Source organism: Xiphophorus couchianus, chromosome 20 (assembly GCF_001444195.1).
Source record: "Xiphophorus couchianus chromosome 20, X_couchianus-1.0, whole genome shotgun sequence".
Taxonomy (NCBI): Eukaryota; Metazoa; Chordata; class Actinopteri; order Cyprinodontiformes; family Poeciliidae; genus Xiphophorus; species Xiphophorus couchianus.
Window position 1 is genome coordinate 27,994,506 of NC_040247.1, and position 26,956 is coordinate 28,021,461.

The 26,956-nt window shown below is 39.4% G+C and overlaps 1 long non-coding RNA gene across 1 annotated transcript in view; it reads left to right on the forward strand.

Moving 5' to 3' along the window:
• LOC114135840 (uncharacterized) overlaps positions 1 to 26,956 on the forward strand; it is a 51,226-nt gene that overhangs the window by 8,834 nt on the left and 15,436 nt on the right. Inside the window, exon 3 of the long non-coding RNA XR_003593664.1 lies at positions 8,373 to 8,551. This is a non-coding gene — a long non-coding RNA (uncharacterized LOC114135840). The remainder of the gene's footprint in view (positions 1 to 8,372; positions 8,552 to 26,956) is intronic.

Here is a 26,956-nt window from a genome sequence, read left to right on the forward strand (position 1 = left end):
GAACAGAATTAAAGTAGGAAATGTTTTGTCATTCTATTGTTATTGTATGCAAATATCTGGCTTACTTGGTCTGTGTGGTGGTTGTTTTGTTTTGTTGTGATGAGTTTTCTCTAAGACAAGAAACATAGCTATATTTGATGATCAAAACTAGAATATTAATCAGACAAAGTCACACAAATGAACCACAGATTTCCAGATGTTGGACATGAGGAACATAAAAAGTCCTTTTACTTTACTTCAGGTTCCTGGCACGGACGTGATAAGTTCTACATGTACTTGCTATAACCTACATTACATTTATATTGTGAAGACCTTTGACATGTAATAAACGTAATATGCTATGCGATATGTAAACTTCCACCGTTAAGCTCTTTGTTTTTGTTCGTACCGCTGTGGCTGAAACAGGAATAAAGTAGACGAGTGATGATAGTCATTACATAAACACTTACAGTCATACGTTACATCTGCAAAAACAGACAGATATCTTCCATAGTAGTGTGGAGACTGTCACGTTGACCTGTGTGATGTTGTGTCATCCTCTTACCCTGACAGTTCATCCAGTGCGTTCCCTCTCCTGCATTCTGCTTTATGTTATGTGCAGAAACATCCACAAAACTAGAAACATATGATTGAAGGAATTCATAATTCAAAACAGCTTAAATATGCTGCTTGGTAATATGTAGTTATTTCTGAAAAGCCACTCAGAGAAAAGCTTAAACATTTTAGTTTTTCTTCTTTTGTTTTCTGTTCTTACTTTGTGTTTTCTTCAGTTTTATTGGGCTGCCATGCAGACATATAGTCAAACTATATTTTTATTTAATCAGGGAGATAAACCACAGGGACATCACAACTAATTGAATATCTGCATGCTGTGAATAGTGCAGAGACATATTTTTTCTTACTAAAACTCATTTTTGCTTTTAAATATACACACTTGAGCTAATCCGCTAATAGCATAAGCAAAATGTTTTGATAGTGCTTTAGCATTTTTGCTAACTTTGAAAACGTTTAGCCGCTTAGCTTCCCCTGAACTTTTGTTTCCAGATAAATTCTAAACACTTATTTATGTGGATGCTTTGTAAACTCTCAGGATGGTAAAGTTTGAAAAACTACGGCCTGTAGAGCACATGTCGTTCCATTGAGACATGATGGATATTGACATAGTGGAATTTAGCACATTAGCTTCAGCTAAATATCATATTGGTATATTAACATTAGCAGAACTAATGTTTATAATTATTAGTGTTTTTGAGTTGGTGGAAGTGACTTTTTAGCTAACTGAGAGCTAGCTAAAGGATCAGTTCTGCACCAAATCACTTCACGTATCCAATGCTGCCAAATCTGGCATCTGATTGATATGTTGTTGTAGTTATTGCAGTACAGTCACATGACCTTTTCAACACACTCAGTCTCCTCTCATTCCCACCAGTCCCTCGAAGTGCCTGATTTGTCATAGTGTGTATTTACGAACAAAGATGAAAAAGCGTTTCTCACCGTTTCCGCTCTTGTTTCATAGCTAAACCATGACCTGTTAAGCTTGATATACAGGGCTAATATATTTTTTTTGTTTTTTTTTTACTATGACCAATCATCACTAACAGGGCTTTTGTAATAAATCTCCTGAGAATGGGGAGCAGAATGGAGCCAATGTGTCAATGAGAGTCATTCCAGTTGAGCTTGAGTTTTTCCTGTCGCCCCTCTCTTAAACCCTGCTCTCTGTCTAACCTGAATCATATTCCTTTAATACTGTGTAATCGCTGAAGGAGGTGGGGAGAGGGGTGGATTTATGTCCTCTCCTCCTGAGTAGGGGGCCAGGGATACTTGGGTAGAGTGAGGAAAAGCTCCTGGAAGAAGGAATGGTCATTTTGTGTCAGAAAATAAAATGTGGGATGTATATTTCTCCCCAAAGTTTTTATAGACTACTCAGGAACTTTATATTACCAAAGACGGAATGGAAAAAGAAAAGCAGAAAATGTGCCTTGCCAAAGAACACTCTTTTAATTCTAAAATTGAACGTTTTGGGAGTTAGCCTGGTAAATATTTGAAAGCGTGGCCAACACAGACTGGATGGCTTCGTTCACTTCTTCCACTGCTGTTGCTAAAACTACGGGCAGACTACAAATCTAAAACTGTGCAGATCATCATCATCGTTCATAACTTCTCCTTCTGTTTGCTGATGGGCCATTTGAAATCCAATAAGATTGCTAAATACTCCCTCAAAAAACTCAACCTTAGGGTTTCTAAACATTTTTATATGCCAAAATTCAATATATTATTATTCATACATGTATAGGATAGGAAAACTAGCATGGAAGAAAACTGACTGGCTTATAACTGGGAATGTTTACAGTGAAACATAAATAAGGTGCGACTAATTGAATACATTGCAGCTGAGTTAAGAACGGAGGGGTAGAAGTAACTAAATAACACAAAAGTGAAAGCTACAAGGTAAATAAGAACTAAGAATTTCGAAACAGGATACAGGGAACCATGTATTCACTCTATAATTGAGAAAAATAATGACATAAAATGATGTAAATGCTGAACCAAATATGGTGAAGAACAACAGTAAATGAGCTGGTGTTAGCCTTATAAACAGAAAAAAAGCTGACTCATCAAAAAGTGAAGACGGTCTGATTCCTTTGGGACAATTTAAATATCTTTTAAAGGGAAAGCGTTATGTAAAATCAACTTTCTTGAGCGTTACGTCATGTTATATTATTCCCTCATCTAAACCATAACCGGAGTGTCGCCTTCCATGCGTGTTTGAGAAATCCTTTAATCTCCCGTGGCAACCATTCAGCTGTGCACAAGGCCTGGGTGAACCCAGCACTGCCTTCGAGGACAAAGCTCCTCCTAGGAACTGAAGTTTCCAAGCTTCCGAGCTTCTGTCTTGCAGAACAGCCCGTCCCCTTTATCGCCTCCACTTCGCTCCTTCAGACTAGCCAGCCACAATTAGCAAACACCTGCTGGAACTGCACATCAGCAGAGCTCATTGTAGGAGCTACTTCTCAGTGCAACACTGGTAAAAACGTTGTTAAAGGGTTAATAGAGGAGCCATGTTGTGATGACTTCCTTATGGCGGAGTTTCAGAAAGAGTAATAGTTGGAGACCCAATTTCAAGGTTTTAAATGATCTTTTAAGTCATATTTGGTATATATAACATTTTGATAACAAAGGAAGGCAACAGTTATGATTTGATTATGCTAAAAAAATGGCAGTATGTGCCTAGAAAATATCTAACTAAGAGAAATCGTCTTATGAAACTTGCTGTTGTTTTTAGCTCATTTTATCAGCTATTTATTTTCAGTTACTTAATTTGTTGTTTTCTTGCTGTGTTTGTAATTTTGTTTTTGTTAGATCAAAACAAGTCTTGGCTCTTAATGAGACAAACTGTTATTGATAAAGGTAAAAAAAAGAAATACATTCATGACCATTTGACATTTGTGTCAAAATTGTATCGAGAAGTTGTAATCAGCACTGAAAGGCATAAACCGTCCAGAAACCACTTTCTCCGGAGAGCGTTCATTTCCTCTGGAGGCGTTCGCATTAAGTCGTCCCGTCCGCCGCGAACAGTTCCACCGACGCCGATGAGATGTTTCGTCGTCCCGTTCTTTGATCAAGCCAGCCTCGGCTTTCTCACAGGATCAAATGAAGCACTTAAACTAATCCGGAGCAGTCGGCTGAGCTTATGGCCAGGAGAATGTTTCGTGTAATGTCAGCTGACAGCGCGCATACATCACCGGCGAGCACATTTCTGGACCCGTAACATTAACCGGGACGTTGTACGTATCGGCTCTCTACGGTGTTCCCCTGTGAAATCCAAACCTGCGGCTCTTAGGTTTCTCTCCACGAAGGGGATGGATAGAAGGACTGTCCTGCTGAGCCAGAAAACTTAATTAACTGTGGATAATTCATGAGCTCGTAATGTCTTCAATGGAATAACAGCTAAACCATCACAAGAGGCAGTAATTAGTCACTGAACTTTATTCGTCTTACCTCATTGTAGGGTTTTAAATTACTCCAGGTGGTTTAAGTTATGATTTTTGCCTCACTTAGTCCTGCTTCTTGATGGAAACTGTAAATTAATATGATAATCTTTATTAATTTCTCTGTTATCTTTGTAACATATAAAACCAACTGAACTATTCCAGTGGATATTTACCTTTTTATGAGGACCTTATTAAACCAGGAAAGACTCGCTGAAATTTAAGGGGACAGTGTTATGTAAAATCCACATTGTTGGGCTTTACGTCATGTTAAGCTCATGTGCTATTTGTGCTTTAAAGGATGAAGCACAAATATTACAAGAGTAAACTTGTAAATCAAATCAAATCATAATGTTACAAAAATAGTCGAAAGAATATGGTCAATATTTTGACAGTAATGCCAAAATAATACAAGAATAAAGTCATAATATTCCAACTTTATTCTGGTAATGTTATGACTTTCTTCTCGTAATTTATTCATATATATACTTGCTTGTTGAAATGCCTGTTCAAAGTTAAGGAGGAAATGCAATAGAATGAAAGAAATCCTGGGCAGCCTTTACAGGTGAACATATTGTAACTTTATTTAACCAAAAATAACAGCTTGAACATTGAACTCAATTCCCATTATCTCACGATTTTCTGCTTTGTAGTCTTAATCATTGCATTTATTTTCTAGAGAGAGAAGCTAGTTTATGGTTCTGCCAGAAGGAGCCTTAGAATCACATAGAAACCCCTCCCCCCCCCGAGTATTTTTAATTCTTTAAAGCAAACTCCCAAAACCTCATGTAAGATTCCTCCGTCTCCGACTCCATCCTGCCTTTGCGGTTACACGTCTGACCACAGATCTGAGCCAAGCGCCAGAGGTGCGCTCTTCCAGGGGAAATGTCCCCACAGGCGTTTTATTCAGGCCTGCCTGGAATCCTTTGTTGCCCTGGGGGAGCTGTAAATGTGTTCTCACCATGCGCACTTAGGGTTCAGTTATTAGGGAACGGCCTGGCCACAGAGCGAGCCACCTGTTCACCATCTGATCCCTGATGACGGCTCCTGCTCTCCCCAAGGGCCGCTCTAACACTGCCGCCACAAACACACCAGAACAAGACAGGTAACAGCTCGTTGTTCCTATAAAAACTGGCCTAACTTTACATGGTGGAGGGCTGTAATATGTTAAAATGACTAATATTTTATCCCCACTGTCATTTAGGAAATCTGATTTCATCGTTTTACCCACCACTGCCTCAGAAGGCACATATGTCATATTGTTTTAATGCAACATCTTGTAATACTGCGTAGATTTTGTTTTTATTGCAGAACATTTGTCGATGAGCAATCAGACATGTTGAAAGTGGATTTAATGTGGGGGGAAAAAAGTCACTCTCTTTCTGTGCTGGATATGATTCAGTTTCATTTAGTCTACGTCGAATTTCAGAGAAATAATGTAATCAAGCGGAAAATCGGTCTAAAAGCACAAACATACATTTGGTTTCAGTTTGTGCAATAAAAGAAAAATAACTGTTTGGGCTGACCTTGGTCCATCAAAATTCATTAACATTACAACCAACAGCTAAGTCTGTCTCAATAAATCAATTAATCGCATGATAAATCAAGAGACTGAGTTAGTTTTAATTCATTGTTTTTCTCTTTTCTCTCTCTTTCTAACAAAAAGTGGATGACAAAAGTCTTCATTCTGGTGCTAATCTAGTTCTTATTTCTTTTGAAGGGCAATTTTGTTTACAGAAACTTTTGAATTAATTAAATTTTTTGTTTTTGTTGTTTTGTTTTATTTATTTGGGATATTTAAAAAGTCTTCCAGTTCCAGTGTTAAATGCTCATTAGAATCTAAAGTTTATTGATCTTTAAGAATATGTTCTTGCCTTATTACGTCATTATTATTATATTACTTGGAAATGGTCTCAAAACAACAATGTTATCATTTATCGCAATAACTTCTGGGACAGTTTATCGTCCAGCAAATGCAATTATTTACTTAGAACAAGCTCCTAGATCATGCTGAAAAGTTACTTGTAAGTTAGTTTTGTCCTGTTTCAAGTGTACGAAGATATTTGCAACAGTAACTAGAGCAAATCTACTTGGTAAGATTAAGTGTTTTTGACAGAGTGCAGGTTGACTCTGTTGTAAGAGGAGCTGAATGGGACAGTGATGTTGAAATGACAGAACTGAGGCTCCAGCTTCATGCTTTCTGCTCACCTGTAAAGTAAAGGTGCACCTTGTTCATGTAGTAGCAACTTCCCCCACTGAGTACTCTATGCTAAGTTTTCCTGCCTGGATTCCTAATTTTTTTTTTCCTCAGCAGCAGCATCAATTTCTGTCACATTAATTTGACGTAAAAAAAAAAAATACCTGCAAATTGCTTTGGATGTGTTTTTTTGTTGTTGTCGTTTGTTTTTCCAGCCATAATTCATTTTACTTGAACAAAGAACCAATCTACGTGTTTTCAAAAGACGGAGAGGTACTTGATCTTTCTGTCGTCGCCCGCTGCTGTCTGCGCATATTTTAGGAATACGTTATAAAAGAGGAAATGAGAGATTTTCTGAACCATCACACCTTCTTCTGTTATTCTGTCTTCACCTCAGCGGCGTTCGCCAGGTCTTCGTCACCGGCGGGTCGTCGGCTGTGACAGCCGTTCCCGACATTTTAACACTGACTAAAACGCTTCATTTCCATTAGTTTAGTTCCTTTCGGTTAGACGGTTTAAAAAAAAAAATCAAATGAAACACAGGGTAGGTGTGGGGAGAGAAAAGGGTGAAGTCCCATCTCAAGCCAAGTTTAACTCCAGTGCAGCTGTTGGTGGAGACCTTTCTTTATAGCTGATTACCTCATCATAACCGGGTGATGAAAATATCATCACTTGGTATGCGTGAGCGTGTATGAACAGGGAGAACTCAGAGTTAAATCGGGCAGAGTGAGATCGATTGTAAAAGTTGCACAGTAGCAGAAACACGCTGCTGCGTTTGGATTTTCAGCTAATTTTGTGTCTGTTAATATTTCCTTTCCTTATGTTTCAAGTAAGCACAACAGTTAATGGGGATGTTTTTTCCCCCTCTTTAAAATCTTCACTTCTCCTTCATATGATGTCACTTTATGATGTGTTTTTTTTTTCATGCTTCTTGTTTTGTTTTTCTAAACATGGTTGCCTTGTGCCAAAAGCAGCTTGTCTAGTTGATACATAGTCTATAGAAGAGGCTCTACCTGCTTTGTATGGAGGCAATTAGCCCCAAAATTGCTAATTGCAATTGCAATGCTAATCTAAAGGTTATTGATCTTTAAGAATATGTTCTTGCCTTATTATGTCATTATTATTCTATTACTTGAAAATGGTCTCAAAACATTGAGAAGATCATTTCAAGATGATCCTTTCTAACTGCCGTCATCGGAAATTGTAGCTCTTAAAAAGCCAGAAATAATTATATTTTGACAGATTTAACATTTCCCCTTTCTACAGAACGTTCCTCTAAAAGTAACAAAATCTTGTAGTTGTGTCGGTTTTGATGGTCGGCTTGCACATATAAGCCGTTCCACTGGATTCTGGTGTTGCTTTAATCCGTGGTCACATGACCTGCTTGGGACACGCAGATGTAAAAGTTGACCTTTCAAAGTCAAACAGAGCCAAGATCTTATAATTCATGTTTGCTGTTGTGATGGAGTGAAGCTAAAGAGAATCTGCTCCAAGACAAAAGAAAGCACCATTTCAAATAGCTAGACGTCCATAAACAAACTGAGGTTTTTGTGTTCCTTATTTAATTTTTAATTTTTATTTTTATATTTTCATGATTAGTAGTTGATGTACAAAATCCATTTGCATCCCTGTATAAGAATGCAGTTAAAGCAGCAACAGGGCAAAATTATATCGACATTTACCTTTATCGCTATTTTCTGTTCCTCTTTAAAATATTGCATTCAATTTCTCAATTTTTTATAACATATATGTTTGGATTTCAGAGTCAAAATGACACAGAAGTCCAAACTATTTAAAAAATATATGTTTTTGTTAAAGCTTTTTTTTTAAGAGATGGTTTAGAGAACAATCCTGAGCAGGTGTTATGATCCTGTGCTGTTTAGACTTTTTTTTTTCTTTTTTCAGGTATTTCCTCTTCTGCCTATGTCCTTATTTTATGTTTTCTTACATTTTGCCATTTTTACACAGTTCCTCCTTAATCCAGCAGTCACAGTAGGGATGATAATATATGCTTGAAGGATTTAAAACGTCCCATCTTTGCAGTTGATGTGTAGCATTGGCTCAGGTCTTTTTTTTCCTCTTTCTTCTGAGGTCAATAGAATCATTATGGACCTCAAAGTAAAACTCACACATTCCAAGTATTCTAAATTATTATTTTTTGTTTATTTATTATGTTTTTCCAACAGGATGGGGTTGGCACCGTGCCCTCAGAGTGAAGAGGTCCTCCTTTTCAACGCCCACATAAACAACAGGAGCAGGCGCATGGCCTTGCAGCCAAAGTGGAGCATAAATTGGACAGAGGTTGTGATCTGGGGCCCAGACGTCCGTCAGACAGCAGGGACCGAATGCATCTGCAAGCAGAGCGGTGAGTAAAAGACTCCTATCAAGTCCATATTTTTCTTTTAAAGAGGTGAAAACACCTTTTTTTGTAAATCAGAGAAAAAATATTAAACTTTTTTTAAAATCTGCTTAACTTACCCGGATTATATAAGAACAATACAGATGTAAGATTTTTTTTTTAAAATAATAATTGAACTATAAGAAAAGTTGACTTTTTTCTTTCCAATGTTATCAGAAAACTAATCTAATTATCTTTTAATTACAGTAATTTTATTAATACGAATGAAGCTTAAACATCCCAATTAATTGGTAATTTATTTCCTCATTAGTTTTGGTGCACCAAAGGCTAAAACACATTAAAAGGTACATTAATTTATTTTTTTACAGATGGTGGTTTTGCATTGTACATGCTCATGAAGTGATATCTTCCAATTTTTGATGACAAACTGTCAGAAGCAAAAAGTATCCTGTTTTTTATTACAGCCTTCATGAAGCCCTAGAGACGTATTAATTTTCAGGTGAAGGCATGAGATTTTGCAAAATGGAGGTTTTTCTGCTACATACGTACTTGTCCACATGTACTTAGTGAGATTTTTAAAAGCCCTCCACACAGTTAAAATTTCTAAACCCTAATGGCAAAATTTCTGTACACTGGAAATGTTGGCCGTAGTAGAAATGTAGTGTAGACCCAGTTACCCACAATCTTCATTGGATTTTGAGGTTTAAAAACTGAGCTCCATTAGAAACTCAAGAAGGTAAGGACTTGTAACAAAAATATTAAAGGAACCATTAGCTACAATTGTTCTGAGAGGATTTTGTTTTTGCCTAGCTTTTGGGTTCTTCTTTTAAACGTTGCGTTTCTAAATGTTGACATTATACGATGATGTTGACATGGATACGATGTAAGTAATATCATGTATGGCTGTTTTGAGGCAGATTTCTTTCAAAACTGACAATAAAATACCTTTAGTAGCATAACTGTTGCAGGTTAGCCAAAGTAGCTCTGTTGTAGCTCAAAACATAACTAAAAATCACACTTACTCATACAATTTCACACATAATATAAAAATCATCCTTTTAGTTCAATTTAGTTTAATTTTTGCTTAAATTGTGCTCTCATTTTCTAATACCTTAAAACATTTACAAGTTAATCAAGCTAACAAGGGTGTGCTAAAGAAGATATAAAATGTTCCTCGCTTCAGGGTGATGTATGCATGTGAAGATTCGTGTAAGCTTTAAAATACCTGAAAACCACACACATCTTACTCATGAGGATGAAATGGAAGGGGGCGGGGGGGAGCTCAGCGAAGGGACAGAGTCCATTAGCAAATACCTGAATGAATTACCTGCATTTAACCGGGCTGAAACAGAACCTCTTATCTTTGAGCTGCGAGCCTCGTATTTCTTAAAGTCATGCAGCTGATGAAATGTCTCAGTGCAGCTCTTCAAGAAATATGAGCCAATAACTGTTAGAGGTCCCACGTACTTCAGCCACAGTAGCCGCTGAACAAAAGTGGGAGACGTGACCCTGGGGCTCCGACTCGACATTCTTACCGTTAAACGAGTGCTTACTGTACATTCATCATTTGGCACCGGGGGCTTTAACGGCACTTCAGAGTTGTATTACAAGCCAGAGGCGCCTTGTTGTTTGACTTTCCCTGTGTGGGGACTCGCGGTGCATCCTGCCTTCGGGCGAACGTAGACGTGATTGTCACCGACTTTGTGAAAGCCAGACACGACGCTATGCGGCCGACGCAGAAGAGTCTTCAAGCAATATCTGAGCGTATTTGAACCCCTTTTGGTGTAGCTGTTTATATTTATCAGGTTGGGACAATGAGTAGCTCACCAGTGTCTCACTGACTTTTGTTGCGCCAGTGTAATACAATCTAAATTGGATCCAGCGTCTTTCAGATCTACTTATCCAGCTACTCAAAATGTTACTCATCACAATAAGACAAAACAGATGGATATCAGGGTTTGTTCTTTTTCTTTTAGTGATCCCATCGCGGTAAGAACTGATTGCAGCACTCTGTTTTGTTCAGTTTTCCCTTAAGTCTGGATTACTAAGAGGAAGAATTTTGTTTTTCATCTTTTAGGATGATATGAGGTAGGAAACGCTGTGATGTTTTTGTCTACTGGAGTAGAACTTTCTTTTTTCATCTCTTGTCAGACAAGTTCTATTCCTTAAACTACTGTAGATGCATATTCCTCTTTTTCTCCCAACATGTTGGATATTTAAGAAGAGAAGTTTTCAATTACATGTCTGAAGGGATGATCTCTATCTACACACAAGGGCATAAGATTCACACAGTCTATAAAGATTCACACAGTCTATAAAACAAATGAAATTCAATCTGTGACGGTGTTGCCTGTGTGGTGATGGCGACGTAATACACTCTACCAGAGGGTGGCACCAAACATAAGGCTGATGAACAAAATAATTGGTCAGATCATGAGCAGAAGAAGAAAAACTGACACATTTTTTTTTTTTTTTTGCTACTTACCTGTACATTGGTTTTATTTTGGTAGAGGGTTTGGGTTTAGTACATGTGACGTGTGATCCTGCCATGACAGTGTCCAGATATTTGTGATACAGTCCAATTAAAATCCAGGAGACAAAGCATATAACATGAAATGTAAAAATATCAGGAATTTTGGGATTCTTAGAAATTCTCAAAAAAAAAAAAAAAAATAGAAGACATTTCTGAGTTTCAAAACTCAAAATATTTGAAACTTTTTAAGACTAAAATTTTCACGTTTTTTCCCAGAAAATTTCAGGGTTTTTTTTCTTCTCAATTTTTGATTTTCTGCAGTTTCAATTTGACTTCAGTGAAATTATTGGGCATTCCATAAACTGATTTTTCTATTGATATTGATCACGTGTCTATCACATTGTACATGATTATTGATTTATTAGCCAGCCTTGGTTGCTATATTGCACAGCTCTAGATACTTTTATTGTGTGGTCTGAAATTAGTCACTCTATTTGCAGCTGTTTAAAGCAAGAAAACAATTAAATTTTTTTTGTTGGTCTACATGTAACAAAGTCTGTTTTGTGAGGACTTTTCCTCTAATGAGTCACTGCAATTTTCCTTTTATTGATCCTGAAGCTGGCAACGAAGAGGGATTGTTTCTTCTAGGCTCGTGCCAGGCATGAGCACCTCTGGGTCATTCTTGCACATACCCAAAGACACCTGCATGCACGCAGGCTGGGAGAAAGCTCGTTCTTTTCTTTTTTTCCCTTTTTCCTGCACTTCTTTGGCACACATGCTTTAGTTCTAATTGTGTTCACTCTGAGGAGTTAATTAGGCTTGTCAAGCAGGACTAAAACATGACGGGGGAGGAGGGAAGTTCCAAAGAAGTCTGACTTTTTCAAAATGTCAAGCTGTTTCAGCCACACCTGAACTTTGATAACAAGCATCGTTGTTCAGTTCCCATTGAGGCTTAATTTGAAGTTCACAAATATAGAACATTAGTGGTATAATGGAGCAGCAGGGATTATGAATGCTGGATTTAACCCCTGGGTTTGCTTTTTTTTCCACTTAATCTGCTTATTGGATCTTGGTGAGAAAAGGAATTATAGTTTCTGAACACATAAAATATCAAAAGGAGAAAATGAAGTCCTCCATCACCTCTTCCACACTCCTGCTGGTTGGCTAATGAACAACGACTCATTAGGAGTCTTGACGTTTTCCGCAGACGGCCATTTTAAATAAAAACCATCTTGAGTATAAACAGCACTGCAATGCATCCAACTTGTTCTCTGACATCTACAGTCCTGTTTCTCTCACTCTTTGTTGTTGTTTTTTTATATGTATTGCTCTTTATGTTCACATTTGATTCAGGGGCTGCACACTTGACCTGTAAACTCTCAGGCTGCATTCACACCTGGCCTGTTTAGTCTGCTTTAATCAAACTCTAGTCTGTTTGCCTGGAGAGTTGTTTGTCGAGGTGTGAATGTGGAATCAAGCTCCAATACAAACTCCGGTCCGCCTAAAAACCTTGGTCTCTGTTCTGCTGAAGTAAACGCTGGCGATTCGAAGGCATATGTGAATGCCAAGTGAACCAGAAGGCTCCAAAAGCAGGAAGTGAACAAGGGTATTCTGGGTAAATTTAACCAAAGCAAGAATGTAGCGTTAGCAGGATAAGTGGCTTGTAGTCTTTTGCCAAAGAGAAATCTTAAAATTCGACGCCAGTCCATTTCTGCTTACAACTTGTGAAGAAGGAAGTTGCGCTGAGTCTTGTCTTTAGAGGTTTCCCTGTTGCTTTCTTCAGTGATTTTTGGTGCTGGTGCGCCACCACAGATGAGGGGGGTGAACAAATTCACAGTCTCACTTTTTGAGGTGGTCTCAATCCGCTTCCAGATCAACTCTGGTGTGAATACAGAACGGCCTCGATCCGAACCAACTACAGCAAAAAAATTTTTTGGACTTCATGAGCCACCAGTGCTGGGGATTATGGGGGGGGAAAAAGGTCTACAGTGTTGCTAACGCTGCCACTGCATCTACTTAAATCATACCTGGTCTGCTCAGTAAAAGGGGGTTTAATGCAAACCCACAACACAGATTATATAATATCTATAAAAAGATTTGAAGAATCATTTTGTGTGTCAAACGTTTTAGTGAAACTTGCATACATTTTCTTTGGGTGCACAAGAGCATTTGAAATCAATCTAATTTGGCTTTAGGCTTTAAAGCATGAAAAACTGCTTTCTTCAAAAGAATATCTATGCTTAAAGTTTATTAACCAGACCTTTGCAGTCATATAGGAAGGTACCTCCTCTCATTGCTTTTACTTTTTTTCCAGAAAATGCTTAGAGTACATTATCCACGCCAGGACTCATAATTGGTTTTCATAAGCAGAGGAGCCAACACTGCTTATACATCATCTGATATTGTTGCGCCAAAGGTTAGATGAATTTACAAGTGTCTTTAACAATCACTGCAACTTATTAGTCTGCCCTTTGGAGGGGGCTGGCTCTGTCATCCCTCCGTTCGACTTGGGAACAGAAAAATGACACCACAGCCACGTGGAAGTCATCAGCGTAGCGCTGCACCGTGACCAAAAGCTCTCCAAACATCCTTTTATTTGTTGTTGTACAATTTTAGAGACGGAGGAAACGCAGGCGATGTGATGACAGTCAGAAAACATGCCGTACAAGTTGTTCTTCTAGTTTTTTACGTCAGCAAACTTAAAATTGCAGTATTGTGTATTTCCCAGGCACGTAGTGCCATTTTATAGCACAATCAAGTAACTGTTGCCTTCAGTTTTCCTAAAAACGCTGTATGTATCTAATATGAATTTAAAAAATTTGACTTTGTAATTTAACCTCTTAAAGTTTTGTTTCTCTCTTTAAAAAACGCCTGGTCTTTCTGAAGCTCTGCCTTCAGGAAGTCATCACATTGTTGCTCCTCTATTAACCCTTTAACGTTTTTACCAGTGTTGCACAGAGAAGCAGCTCAAATAATAAACTCAGCAGATATGCAGTTCCACCAGTGGTTTGCTAACTTTTGCTGGCTATTCTGAAGGAGCTGCGACCTCTGTCAAGCTTAGAAACTGCAGCTCGGAGGAGGAGCTTTGTCGTCAAAGGCGGAGCTAGATCCACTTGAGTGTTTTGCACAGTTGAATGGTTGCCACGGGAGATTAAAAGGATTTCTCAAACACGCGTTTAAGAAATGTTTCGCGTGAACGAATCGAAGTAACACTACAGGTATGTTTTTGATGATGGAATAAAATGACATCATGGAAAACTCAAGTTTTTACATTTTACTGCCCCTTTATCAGCAGTTCAAATGCAGAAACATCTATGCGGATGAAGATTTTCTTGCTTTTTTTTTTTTATTATTAATTTTTAGCAAGACACTATTTTAGATAAAAATGCAGAACAAATGCAAAATAAAAGCATTCATATGCACATTTTGTCATGTTAGAGGTGCCACTGGTTTAATTGAATTTTGTGTCATAATAGAAAGTAGAGCATATTAAGAAAATGGAAGGAAAAATAACTTTTTGAAAATATATATATTAATCTGCAAGTGTGGTGTATTCCCTTAATTAATGGTTCAACAAGTGGCAGCATCAAACTGGTATAGTGGAGCTGAGAGTGGGAACAAATCCTGGCGAGAAAAAAAGTTGATTACGACCGACTCCTAAAGCATAGATGAAAAACTTATCCCCCCCACCAAATCCCTCTGAGAATGAGGCACGTTAAGAACATTCGTGTTCAATGGCTTCATTTTTCTTTTGACTGTCAGCATGTTTGGATCCGTGGAAATGTGTTGGCTCTTCAGAAAATGGCCGCAATTAGAGACTGATTTATCAAAGCGTTCCCCAATCAAGTCATGGCAGAGGTAACTGAACGTACCCCCGTCCGAACTTAATGATCCACCTCACTGTTCAGCCGGCGTGACTTCATCCTGATGAGAGAAGCATGGTATATAGGAGTGCCCGCTAATGGGCGTTGTTGGTGATTATGGATGATTGACAGGCAACCAGGTTAATCCAGCTTTGCGGGGGAATGTTGCTGGAAGCTGTTTTGGTGTTCTGGTACGTCCACGTCCTGAACACATGTGGTTTCCAGATGTGGCTGTTGCGATGGATGCCGCCAGACGCGTGTGAAGCAAAACCGCAACCACAACCGCAGCGGTTGGTCACATACTCGATGTGTGTTTTGTTGGGCCGATGTACACGAGCACAGCCCAACCGATGGCGCAACAGCAGCGAGCTCACGGTTTTTATTCATGCTGTCTGATTCTCCTTTTGGGTTAGGTGAGATTTATTGTATGGGCGTTGTTTAATGAGTTGGTGGTTAAAAGAAGTTTGAACATCTACTGGAAGCAGTGGTGGGATGTAGCAAAGAACAGGCACTTTGTCACTGTAGTCAAGTACATTTTTATGCTTCTGTACTTGAGTAGATTTAAGTGAGTACTTTAAACTTTTCCTCCACTACAGTTTACATTAAGGGTCTGTACTTTCTGCTCTACTCCATTTCTATAATGTTGCAATACACGATACAGTAACGTCACATTGCATTTTTGCCCTATTAGTTTGAAAGTAATCAGACTTATTCAAGTAAACTGTTTCAAAAGTCAACTTTGAAAAAAAAAAATGGTGTCTGGGAAATTAAAATATTGTTCACTATTGACCCGTTACCAGGCTGAATATGAAGTATCTTTTAACTGTAGGGTGACAAACTGGAGCTGAAATGTCAGTAGAAATTACCAGTTCTTATTCCTTTGTCAGGTTTGTCTAATTATGTCACTTTTTTTGCAGACAACTTTTACTTAAATGTATTTATTGCAATTAAATTTCAAATTAGAAGGAAAAATTTAACACAAGATCTGCTGTTTTTGGGGTTATTTTGACATTCGTGATTTAATACTACGTGCAAATCTTCAGAGCGATTAGATCAAACTATCTATGTTAGACATAGGAAAATGCCCTCTTTGGTTTCCTTCCAAAAGAAAATCAAATTGCAAACACACACAAAATAAAATCCTAAAATAAGACAGGGGAAGCAACTAGGGCTGTAATGATTCCTCAAATGATCCGAGTAGCTTAATTATTAAAGTTCCTCAAGGCAAATTATCTGCCTTCACTATTGCGCACTATGACTTTACGTTGGCGCCTTATGAGTTGTTGACGAATGCTCAGTTCTAGCAGCATAAAGTACAATTTTCAAACTCAGTCCGAGACATTCGGGGGGGATTTTATCGTTTTTCAGGCGACTGAAGGGCATCCTTCAAATGACTGCTGCCTGGTGGCTGGTTCAGAGTGAATGGTGGCAAAGTGTGCGGCGGGTGTATTTGTACAGGTGGAGCAGAGACTCATGCAGGTATAGATGGAACACAGCGGACTGTTGTAGGTGATGCTTATCATAAGTGTACCTTTGCGAACAAACCGGAAAATAAATTCACTAGCATCCTGGTTGCAACAAATGGCTGGCGGATTGAATTGTGGCAGTCAAGATGCCAAATCCCGTTGCTCACATGCACACAAAACTATAAATTGCTGGGCAAAGTGAGAGTTCATTTACATTGACTGAAGATGAATACATAAACAAAAACTACAGTATGAACATTTTTAAAATGCCTTTGTGAGCCTGCTGCTTTATTATTAAAGATGACATATTTTCATATTTGTATGTGATTTTTGTCCATGTTAACTTAAAAAGTGAGCTATTATTGAAGCTCGTTAATTTTCTTGACTACAGAAATTGACTACAAGTATTTTATTGTATAAAATGTTTTATTCGATTAATCTGAGGAGTTGGTTACTCAATTACTAAAAGTACCTCATTTTGCTAACCAGCAACCCAGTTCCTAAATCACATGGTACGACTGACTTGCAAAGCTTCGAACGTCACCACCTGCATCAACACAAGCTTTCGCCAATATAAGATGCATAAAAATATTTAAAATGTCTGGCCAGAAATGCTTTAGCTCTTGTTTAAATGAGTGAAACCTTTTGTTAAATGGATTGCTCTCACGCACAGTGTGACATCACCCCTGCTTCTTAAATTGAGACGGCTCATGGCAGGATGGCTAGTAAAAAAAAATATCGATTGCTGTTTTTATACCTTTTTTTTTTTTTTTACAAAAATGATAATTTCTCTGATTAATTAAAGAGAAAACATAATTGGCCAACATTAGAAGGTGATCCAAGTTTCACGAAAAACGATTTGGCTCACTTTTGGCAGAATTCAAGGACGGACATTAAAACTAATAACCTTAATATCAGGCGAAAGTACAAAATAACTCTGAACTTTTAAATACTTTGTTTGTGTAGACATTCAGTCACCCAAGTCAGGGTAACTGTAAATACTTAAACAGAAGGCATCTGGACTACTTACCAAACTCTTTCTTTAAAGCAACAAGCCAGAAAGGAACAGCTGGTTTATATTTTGTGTTTTGCAACTCCAAAAGCCTGGACATGTTTGTGAATGAACACTGAGATAAAAACACACGCATACACACACTGAAACGTAAAGCCTAAAGGAAAACAAGTGTCTCCAGACAGCATTGTAAAATTAGGAAACTGTTTTAAAAATAAGTCTTATGTGTGTAACTACAAAACACACATCTTTTGTAGTCTTAAATTTTCCTTATATTTCTCTGCTGCAGTGATTATTGTTTTTTTGTCAATGAAGTCAGCATCCACCCTTACACAAACTCAAAAAGTACTACATCGTGCCATGTTCTCATTTACGAACGTTCTGCCAAAAGGGTATGCATCATTGCAAGGAAGAACCTAAGCTAAAGTGTGTGCTAAGGCATGAGGTTTGGCTTTAGACGTCTATATGTTGGCGCTGCCTATGATCATATGGTCTTAGTTATGTTTTTCCAAATGGCTAGTAGTCTCAGAAGAGACCTGTCCTGAATCCGGTTCCAAAACCACTCAATTGAAAAAATATGAGCTCCATTTAATGTATTACCTGTGGTGTGCCACAAACACATTGCCACTATGAGTTTGTGAACTGAGGGTAGCAGTATTTAGTGATGTTTAAACCTAACCAGACAGAATGAATTGAATAAAAGGAAGTTTTAAATAATAATAAATAACTAATACTTCTGACTAAAACAAGTGTTAAACCCTGTTTTGTTTGGTTCGGTTGTTTGTAATCCAAATGTAACTCTGAACCATCCTCCACATGTGTATCGGTGCATCCCAGTATGAGAGAGAGGAGTGCATACACCTCTGATCTTGACAGACGTCCCCAGGGAACACGTTCACATCTCTATTCCTGAAAACTTTATGAACAGAACTAGACGGTGGGATATTCTTCAAAGGAAAGCTGAGAAAATCCAAAACCCATCTGGGCGGAGTCCTTCATCAATATCGCATGAGGATCTTGCTGGGTTTCCTCTTATGAAGCAGACTAGTGGAGGGGGATGTTTTTCCCACCGAAGCTTTGACTTGTAGAAGGTTTGGGTTTTTAAGTTGTGGAAATATGGTGGTGGAAAGCATGGCTGGAAGAGTAGGTGTTGACGGGATGACTTGTAATGGTTCGATCACAGCTGGAACTCTTTCGATAAGTAGTCAATTCAGATTTAAGTGTAAAGCAGATGTTGACCAAATAGTTGTTCAAGGAGTAAAATCTCATAATAGAATGAAATACAGCTACCCAAATTATCCGTCAGATCTCAGTGATGTAGTGGGACAATTTAGAGTTGAGGATTTTAAGCAAATCTCTGAAACACACAGGCAGGTAGTGGAACAATGACAGAGTTGAAGTATTGTGCATGCTTCACATGCTTGTTAAACGTCAATCTGCAGTATATTGGACCAGCTGGGGTTGTTGACCGTACTACCTCAATAAGGTCCAAGCAGGATAGAAGACGTAGGAAGCATTCACACCAGCATTGTTTAGTCCCAACTAGAGTTCTTTTGCCTTGAAAGTCCGGTTAGTTAGGGGAGATGTGAATGTGCAATTGAACTCTGATGTGGACCAAAAAAGAAACAAACTCTTGTCCGCCTAAAAGCCTTGTTGGTTTGGTTGAAGTGAGCTCTAGTGCGGTTCAAATGCATATGTGAACGCCAAGCGGACCACAGACTGCTCCAAAAGCAGGAGATTACTGTAATGCAGGGCATTCTGGGTAAATGCAATCAAAACAAATGTGTCTAAGGATGTCTTCATAATACAACTTGGTAAATTCCAAGATGCTACTTATTGCTGCAGTTTTGCAACTGCAAGCCCTAGGATTTACTTTTTCTTTTTTTATTTGCAACTCTCACAATTCTCACTCTTTTCCCTCATTGTGGCAGAGAAAGCTTGGGTTTTCATAAAGACTACTGGCATTCTCTTGCGCAATGGGTTTTATGTGGTAGACCAATACAAGGTAGCACAGAACTGTGAAGGGGAAAAAAATCAAAAGATGGGCTTCCATTTCTTTATGGGGAAAAAATCTGAAATGTGTGGATGTCATGAAAATAAGTATTTTTTTTGAGTATTTCACTTGAGTGAAGTTGCCCCCCTTCCCAATTTCTTCAAATTAAACAAAATAAAGTGTCAAACATTTGTGCGGCTATCATTTTAAATAATTTTTTGGTAGAACTGTTGATACCAATTTTGTTTTTCAAAAGGTGGTGGTGAGGGGAATTTCAAATCTCCAACTTCCAAGTACAGTACTAGTTTAGTCATCTATGACACTTTTGCCCTTACTCAGGTTACACAGTTTGACAATTCTTCTTCCCTTGCGCTCTCCCTCCTTCTAGTCAGAACTTCATAGGTTGAGTATTTATCCTCATTCAGGATGAAACACACCTTCCCAGGAAGCAGATCCAGCAAATGGTAGCAGCAGGGGTGTGGAGAGAAAACCCTGTGGTCCAGTTTCCTATAGCCCTCAAACTGTCTGGACAGGAAGTCACAAAAAACCTCATATCCTGGTAATTTAAAAAGACGTATCTGACCTTCAGTCAGTTGAAGCATGTTTATTTCCAGTGGTTATGGGCATCTTTACTTTTTAAAAATCCTTGAGATTTGTGGTCTCTGGTTGTTTTATGCTTCCTAAAAATATAGATATTTAATCTTATACATTTGTGAAACCAAGCATTTTTCTTGCTCTTTGTGTAGACTAAACATTTGTTATTGTGTAGGAACAGTAGGGGGTGGGGGCTCCTCACATTTTTTGTTTCAATACTATGAAAACATTCCTTTGGGGAACAGGTCATGTCTACAAGCAAGACGGACCAGCATTTTATTTTCTGCATCGTTGTTGTTTGTAATGTTTTCCAATGTAGTTTTGCTCTCGTCTCTGGACAAGTTGCTTTAACAGATACACGTTGTTCTAAAATCCTGTCATAGAGAACATGGTGTCTGTTTTTCCAAAGCTCATCTGAACATGAATCTTCTTAATGTAAAACATGTTTCTACAATGCGACGGCCTGTCCCATCATTGCCAAGCTGAGAGACGTGGACAGTCAGTTTGAACATACAACTTGTTTTTTTTCCTCCACCGTAAAGTTTGAAGTGGCAGTTCTGGATGTAATGTTATGCCACAGAGCTGTGAAAACTTTCCTATGGTTACGTCTTCCCACTCGGCGTCAAGAGTTCCACAGTTTCTGAAAGACTGGAGGTCACAACAGTCATTCTAAGTTTCCCACCCTAACTTTTTATACTCTGAAATTCCCAGCAAGTCTGAACTCATTCAGGACAGCAACTTTCATGAATTTTGTTTCTACATACATGATCTGTTATCAGCACCTGTTTTAAGTGATAGTATTGGTGTTTAACTTTTTTATAAAAGTAAATGCGTTTCAAGCTTAAGACAGTAAGGCAAGACCATCGAAGGTGCGGCCTTTGATTCACGACTGAACCTGTCTTGAAACATTCCAAAAAGTTTATGTATAATTAAAATATGCTGCCTTTCATGACAAATGGCCAAAATCACCATCTGCCTGAACTGGCTGATAGAAAAGCTGTTTTATTGCCCCATTCGAGTTTTTGAAGTCTGTACAAACCAGCTGTTGGGTTAGGGTTAGGAAAGGGTTAGGCACCTGTGTGTAAAACCTCTTATTCTAGATGATCAATGGCTAGATTTGCATGACATTCAAAGAAGTCAGGTGTAGAAATCACACAGCTTACTTTGTGCACCATCACCTGGAATCAGTTCCTTTCAGAACCCGTTTCGTCTCTTCTTTTCCGTCCATCAGCGGCCTCAGCCCCCACCTGTGTGTCTGTCAGCAGTCTGACCTCCCCTTTTAAACAAAGACCTGCGTTGTTTGACAGAACTCCCATAGAGCACAACTTTGATTCATCCTTATCTCGTTCGTTCACCTTGTTCTCCTTCAGCCACTTTGCAAGAGGCCGTCGCCAGAAGAAGGTCGTTGCTTAGCAGAGGGTTCAATGGGCCTTTGTTGACATTGATGAAAATCACAACAAATCTCTCATTACCAGAATGCAGCAGTGCAGTCCAGTAGTTTGGCTCCCACGGGCAAAACATTTTAGCAGGGTGACCTGGAACTGCCACTGTTCAGGGGACGACACAGAGAGCAAAACCTTATTCCTATCATTTAGGCGGTGGTTAGTTCGCGTGAGTTCTTTTAAGTCTTCTTGCTTCAGAACACTTCCTGCCATAAATGTTACGCTCCGGCACGCGCATTGTCAAGAAGGAGATTAAGCATGTTAATGATAACAGCACCTGACTGTTGGCTATACGTGACAGTAAACAGTCTTAGCCCAGCATTACCTCTATGAAGCGACAGGGAAGTTCAAGTGCATTGGTCCTGTTGTGGGTGCCCTGGGCTTGGTATGTGCAGAATGCATAAGGAGGTGTCTAAGATCTGTGCTGTGACTTGACCTCACTCTGGGTCCCATCTGGGGGTCTGCTGGCTTGAGACAAGCATGCAAGGCAGGGGCAGGATCATGTCGCCTGGAAGGAAATAAGAGGCAAGGCTACCCAATCCCTGCTAACCTCTGTTGCTTTACGCTGTCACTCAGAATGACCCCAGAGAGCCTGATTATAACTTATATGTCCGTCAAAGGGGCCCCATTGGAAATCCTGAATGAAAGGAGCGAGACTGCTGGTTATAAAAAGTGAGCATTTCCTTTCCTAATTTGACTTGGACAAATTTTCTGGCGCTCTTGCTGCAGACATGCACAAAGCCTTCAACTAAATTTATCCTTCAAATTAATGAAGCAAGGATGTACATTATCCTTTCTCTTTGTAGATATGTTTCTAATGGGCCTGTTAACAAGAAGTTCAAACCGTATGCCCACAACACACACACACAAATAAATCAATAAATCAGGTTATTTGTAGTAAAGGAATAAGTGTTGATCAAATAAATAAAAGAAACCACAAAATGGTAATAATAAATAAGCAATACTTAGCCTGGTGGGGGGCACAAGTAAAGCCTGGTGGCCTGCCAGGCTTATAATACACTGGGGGAAACTCTGTGCCTTAATATCAACCATTACATTGTAGCTCAGGTTGTGGAGGACTTGACTCTGAAAATATGACTTCTCAAAATATTTGATTCTTGTAATATGACTTTATTTCTGAGTTTATTCTCATTTTATGGATTTATTCTCAGTATTTTATGACTTTATTTTCATAGATTTTTATTTTTTCTTTGCACAACTCTCATACTCTGCTATAAACATGTGACCATGTTTGTCTCGAAAAAAAATAAATCCATCACCGTGGCACTTTTAAAAAGGTCAACAGCATGTAAATCAATACCGTGCAGTAATAAGGGCATGTCTATTTAACTAAATACAGCTCAGATGTAAAGGAATAATAAACCTTCAACTATGGGGTGCTGAACTTTGTACCCAGGCTGTAATACCCGATTAAAGTAAGCGAGCAGCAACTAAGGTGATTCAGTTCTCCACAACAAGTTCAGTTGAAGAAACTTGTGCATGATGAACGTCCTGCAGGGCGTTTCATATTTAAAGCTCCTTTATTGCTTTAAAAATGACAAAGGAGTAAAGGTGGCGCAGAGGTGACATGAATAACCATAGGTCTAGCTGTAGGTCAATGAACATTGAGACATTAGCCCTTCACCCCCTCGCAGCACAGCCGTGGCCACTTGACCCCCATAAAAGTGATGAACAGCGTCTCCACAAATCCTGACTCATGTTTAACATGGCGAGAGCTGGAGAGGTGAGACTTTCACCCTACAACTGCTGCTTATCCACGCGCTGACAAAGCTTCAGCTCTTCCTTTAAATCAGCGTTTAAAAGCTCCCCATTGTCATGTCAGTCCGTCATCAAGGAGCTCGGTCTACGTATCTGCGCAGACCGAGCTATTGCTCAACGGACTACCGGGGGGCCGGGACCGTTTCATGGAGTTCACTGTAAGGCAATACCACAAACTCGGGGGGGCATTTACTCTGCTTGTGATTTTAATGGAAACGAAGGAGGGAGGAACCCCCCACATTCAATTTCCAAGTCCTGCAATTCATCACCCAACAACTTTTTTGTCCTTTCCCGCAAAAGACGTATTGGTGTCTGCTAACAATGACGTTTATAGGTTATACTGTACTTTGCAGGCTGTTCATTTCTTTCTGCAGTGTACTGCTTTATGTTTCACACTTTAAAGTCTGCCATGTATCCGGTAAGCCTCGATGCATGTCTACCAACAAAATGGCAATACCAACAGTAAACACGTCGTACTTTACAAGACAGGAACACAACACTCAAGCTGTCAGGTTTCTGGTGTGTGTGTTTTGAGTATGTGTGAGAATCATTTTGAGCTTGAAGATAAAAGAATTTAATAGGAATTTAACCCAGTAATGGACTGATGTACCCTACATCAGACATTTTGGGGTTCAAAAAAAATTGGGTCGTTCAGACTGCCATGAAAAAGTCGGGTATGGTCAAAAAAAGTGAGTTCTGACTCTAGACATGGAAGGAATCAAAATTAAGCATCTCGCTATCCCCAAATGAAACTAAGAACTTGGACATAACATCAAAAATCTGACTTGGGTCCCATTCACCTGCTTTGTGGACGTAGCCAACATGCTAAAAGCTAAAACACTCTTTAGATTCCTTGCGAAAGCACTCGTACTTCTTGATTCTTTTCAACTTTTATCAACTTACAACTACAAATGACAATGTTTTTGCTTTTTTGTTTTTGCTGGGGGGTAGAGGTGTTTTAATATGACGGACCAGTTCAAGGCACTGGAAGCCCTTGCTGTACATTTCGTCAGATTTACTTTCAAATCTTAAAATTAATGCAGATTTTCTGCCACAATGTAGAAAATATTTCTCTATCTATTCAAAATATTTTATGTGCTTATTTTTGTATAGGTTTGGGCTACAGGATGCAAACACTTCTGTTGAAATCCTCCATCATCCACTTCTTAATTGGCATTTTTTACTTTAATTGCAAAGTAACTTGAAACCAAGCAGCTTACTCAATAAAGACATGCATTCCCACCCTTACCTGATCCAGCAAGCAAGCGGCGCTAATGGAGGTGGGCTCATTACCTTGGTACCATGCCAGAGCTCATAAAAACACACATTCACTGCAGTTGTGGGGGGCTGCTCAGCTCACTTACACAAGAATTATTCATGCTGGAGGTGTGCAGTGGGCTGGTAGCTGCAGTTTGGGGTTTTAACTGTCAGGCCGATGAGGCGTCCAAACTTTTACTTTATTAGTCCTTGGTGCCAGGGGCCCCTGCTCACGCCAGTGTGGGAAAGGAGCGATCATTAGGTCAGGAGGTTTTTACAGGGCATTGCCAAAAGCAGGTAGAAGTGGAAGGAACACTCCACTTCTACCTGTGTATATAGGTATACCTTTGTATACATATATACCTGTGTATATAGTCAGTGTATCTATCAGTGTATATACATAATTTCTCAATCAAAAGCTCAGTTATTCTCCCATTTGTCACATTGCACAACAGATGCTATAGACTACTTTTGCACTCTATCTAACTCTAATATGGGCCGAAAAGCCAACTCTGGTTCACCTTAAAACTCAAGTCTTGGTTTGGTCAAAGTGAAGTCTGACATGGCTTGCATGCATATGCGGATGCAAGCTTACCAGAGACCGCACCAAAAGCAGGAAGTGAATTGTAGTGCATCATATTCCGGGTAAATGCAACCAAAATAAACACTCGAGTTTAGCGCTAGCAGGAGAAATAACTCGTAGTACATCAAAACAAGAACAAAATCCTATAAACGATTAAAATCTCACACCACTCCATTTTTGTCTGTTTCATAAAGAAGAAAGTTGTGTTCAGTGTCTTGTTCAGAGGTTTTTGTAATTTCTTTCAGTGTTTCTTGGTGCAGCACCACCACAGGCAAGGGGGGGAGCAGGAAAAAAGGCTGGGTACTACTGGGTAGTTATTGAGTGAGCATGGGGCTCTTGAGCGATAAGCCTGGTGGATCAGGGCTCTCCACGGTCTCCCTTTGGGCCAGATAAGTGTAGCTCTTGCTTCTTATCCTTGACCCAGTCACTAAAACCATGTGTGGAGGACTTGGCAGTACTCTCTCTCAAAAAAAGACGGCACCAGTTGGTGGGTTGGTGTCTGACTGACTCTGCCTGTGGTAAAGGATCCCACTGAACCGGGAGCCAGTGCAGGCCTCCTAAGCTATAAGGCCACATTCATCGCGCTGCACTTATTAGTTTTAACTCCTTCCTCCTGCTTCCTTTATTTTCTCAACAGATCATTGTGGAATCAAACTCATGATGTTTATATTTATGCTTTCATGATGTAGAACACTTTGAACTGCAACCTATTTTAACCAATGAACTTGATCAAACAAGTTAAACTATGTAATAATCAGACTAACACAGCTTTATATCGCTTGGTTTTCTCTGTATTGTATGTGTGGTATGAGATGTGCCACCGAAGCCCGAACCGACCATCAAGCAAAAAATTATGGAACGAATTTCAGATCGGGCTGGGGCCGCAAATCTAAACCAAAGGATAGACTTGCTTAAAGAAAGTCGAAACGATTTCTGAATCCTTGAATGCTTTTAGTGAAACCAGTAATCCTGCGGTCTTTGCAAGAGGACAGCAAAAAATTTGAACAATCCCGTTATCTCACCACTTCGGACTATTAGCCCTGGAAGATCATCTTCCAGTCTTAAAAAAAATCGTTTAAAGTTTGATTTACAGGGGAAACGGGACATCTTCCTGGTTTGGCCGAGGGGCTTAGTCTAAATCCTAGCAGGCGTCCCACCTTCCGGTAGTCTTTTATGTCCCACATGCTCACTCTGTCAAACCTCATCATTTGACTGGGCACCAACACACACTGTGTGCCCAGCACAGTGAGTTATGTTTCCAGAGCAGAGCATGAAAAAGCCTTTAGCGGGACATGTGTGTGTGTGCACCTATTGGCGTTTTAATGCTCTCTCTGTCTCCTGTCCAGTGTGTGTTTGTGTTCTCTGGTCGAACAAGCAGATTCAAGAAGGCTTGAATCCTCATGTCTTAAGATACGTTTTGATATTTTTTCACCAGCTGATGTTGATTGGAGTTTCAGCAGTCAATCTCTTCTTATAGTTGCTGATGCGGTAATGTTTTGCAAAAATAAAAAGTTCCAGTCTTGGTCTTACCTGACCTGAGCACCTGCTCCTGCGTCTGTACCGTGTCGCCTCCATTCATTGCTTTTGCCAAACGGAAAATTTGGCAAAAGCAAATTTGCCTTCCTCTAATTAATACTGCTAAACACACATTGAAGGTTGTGTCTCAAGGCTTATGCAAGTTTTGAGCTCATCTGTGTTGCATCACGGCATACATCTGGGACCGGAGGCTCGAGGTGAGCAGATGGAACCCGAGACCGCGTATACGTTCCCATGAGTCCAGGATGAGCCTCGTCTCGCCGCGCGCCGCTGCAGCCCAAACCGCAGCAGATGTTTCTGAGCGCACATTTGTAAATATGTACCCTGCTGAGGAGCGCGTGAAGCTGAGGGAGGCGGCTGACAGAGCCGCAGATCTTGGCCTCTGAGTTTGCCTAGTCTCTTAGATTGTGTTA